Genomic DNA, 3,031 nt, shown 5'->3' with positions numbered 1-3,031 from the left:
CCCTATTTTAAGTGTATTCAATCTCATTGAAATTCTCCCTGAGAGTGATGCACAGCTCCATAGGCACCTCTGGTGCTCGCTCTATTGATGCCGACGTACAGTTATAAGGGACTTATAAATTCCATGTCAGTTGTAGTTCAAAGAGAAGGAATGGCTTTTTGTGGCACAGGAAAGAAATGGCAATGTCTAAGTGAGAGAAAAGATGCTTTGTGATCATCCAGGAGAGTGCTGTTGAGGCAGTATTTGGGGTACTGTGGATAGACTTTCTCCCAAGTTTCACCAGACTAATCCCTGGGATGATGGCACCATGAGCAGTAAGTGAAGCTCAGTGAGAGAATAAGAGGTGATTGCATTGAACCTTAAGGGGGATGGACAATCACTCATGATGTTTTAAACAGACACTGATGCGGTGATAAGTTCCATGTTTTTTTTTTCACTCAGATTACATGATTCTCGATAGTTTAAGAGACTCTGAGAACTTTTCACCTAACCACCCCCACTCCCTATTTTGACTGAGAAAGAGAGGAGAAAGAGAGGTGAGAGAGAGAGGGGAGAGAGAGAGAGGTTCAGGCTTTTGAATAAACTCTCCCAACATTAATACAGTTCAATTGGTGCGTGATCCTGCAATGAACGTCATGTTATCCATAATCCCGACAGCAGCAACAATACCTTCAATATAAAAGTGTTAACTCTTTCCAGCATTGTAGAGAGAAAGAAAGTCTTTTTACGCTACAGGAAAGAAACGGAGATGTCTAAGAGGAAAAAGAGTTATTTTGATCATTGCTGAGAGTGTTGTTGAGGCAGCATTTGGAATATCGTGGACAGATTTTCTCTCCTTTTTCAGGAATGATCACCTTGCCGCGGAGAGAGTGCAATGGGATTTCACCAGACGAATCCCTGGGATGGTGGTGCCATGAGGAGAGAATGATGATTAATGATTAAAATGAGAGGCGATTGCATTGAACCTTGGGGGGAGGGACAGTCACTCACGATGTTCTAAATAGACACTGATACGGTGAAAAATTCCATGGCTTCTTTTTTACTCGGGTTACATGACTGTCAATAGTTTAAGTGCATCTAAGAATATTCCCCTCACTCCACACCCAATCCCCATTTCGCATGAGAGAGACAGCGGACCAGACTTTGAATAAACTCTCCTCGCATTAATACAGTGCATTCTGTGTGTGGTCCTACACTGAAAGTCTCGTTATCCGCAATCCCGACAGCAGCCACAACACGTTCATGCTAAAACAGTTACCTTTTCCCACCAGATTCTGACCCCATGGAAAACATGGATGTGTCTTCTCCGAGATGGAAATTGCCTCCTTGAGACTTAGCGCTAATCATTTGGCTTCCCTCCTCACTGCCAGCAAACCTTGCTAAAGTAGATCACGATCTACAAACAATGGAACCATGATTAGCATCATGGAACCCTCTAGCATTTTTTATCTCTGCTCTGGCAGTGTTATTCACGGGTCTCTATCTTGACCTACTCAGTTTCAGCGGAGAATCACAATGCATTGCATCTTTGCCTTTGTTATTTAAATATTAAGAGCATGGATGTCACTGTCCACTGTTCTGGTTACAAATTCCACTTCCTTCCACTGTTTCCATCCCATTCCCTGGCCAATATCTGCGGCTGAAGATCACAAGTCACAACTGTGGGACATCCCTTTGACCATGAGCTGTATCTTGACACCATTCCCTGACCATTTCTAACTTGAAATACTCACTACTCCAGAATATATCTCACTGGTTTATTGCATCTGCTGTTTGAATCTTGAGCTATGAAATACAGTCTTAATGAAGCCAATAGTCTGCTGCTGATGCTCCTGGCTTCAATCCTGCCGAAGCAAATCTGATTCGAACTCACACCAAACCCCCATCCATCTGTCATTCATGTGTATACCGATGTATATTGCTGTTGTGTCTGGCAATGACTTTAGTTAAACATTCTCAAACACTTTACCTCATCTGTCCATGAAAATTCTCTCGTTCTCTCTGTTGATTAACAAAAAGCCTGCCAGATGTTCGTATTTAAAATTGTTTCCTCCATGTGCGTTCCTTCTCAAACAATGAGTTTCACGTTCAAACACACACACACACATTTACACACACACGCAGAGAGAGCAAACCTTCCCGTTGTAGGCAGTAATCTGATGCGAGTATAGTTAGCATATGGTAGTAAAGTTTGCAATACTCTCCATGCTGAGCAGATGCTGCAGTTTACTGATCAACACACTGACATGGTCTGCACACCTCTCCATGCTGGGCAGATAGTGCAGTTTACTGAACAACACACTAACATGGTCTGCACAGCTCTTCATGCTGGGCAGATAGTGCAGTTTACTGAACAACACACTAGCATGGTCTGCACAGCTCTCCATGCTGGGCAGATAGTGCAGTTTACTGAGTAACACACAAGCATGGTGTGCACAGCTCTCCATACTGGGCAGATAGTGCAGTTTACTGAGTAACACACTAGCATGGTCTGCACAGCTCTCCATGCTGGGCAGATAGTGCAGTGTACTGAACAACACACTAACATGGTCTGCACACCTCTCCATGCTGGGCTGTCATCTTGTCCCAGTTTATGTTGTTTGTGGTGTTCTGTGAAGCAGATTCAGAATTTGATGTAACAAACCATTCCAGCTGATCTGACAATGTCTTTATTCAACGTTCTCATTCTTGTCATTTTACTCACGAAGATCTCACTTCTCCAGTTAGTCCCACTGCCCTGTCTTTTTCCCCATATTTCCACATCTTTTCAGTTAATTAACTGTCTGTTTCTGTCTTTACTGTGAATCTCTCTGCCCCTCTGTATCTTTCTCTGGCCTTGGGTTTTGGCTCCCTAGTGTATCGAGTGCTGGAATTGTGTAGCTCAGAAATAATGAGATGGGATGTGTCAAGCTGTTGTTCCCTTCCCGGTATGTCCCATGTGATAATCTATGAACAGGCTTGTTTCAGAAGTCATGAGACACATCCTTGTAACTTGGTCTGTACCTGTGTTTTCCCCTCTCAGGTCATCTTG

Source organism: Chiloscyllium plagiosum, unplaced genomic scaffold, assembly GCF_037043375.1.
Source record: "Chiloscyllium plagiosum isolate Xiang-an unplaced genomic scaffold, Cpla_swu_hap1 HiC_scaffold_70, whole genome shotgun sequence".
NCBI classification, from domain to species: Eukaryota; Metazoa; Chordata; class Chondrichthyes; order Orectolobiformes; family Hemiscylliidae; genus Chiloscyllium; species Chiloscyllium plagiosum.
This window is presented reverse-complemented; position numbering follows the sequence as displayed.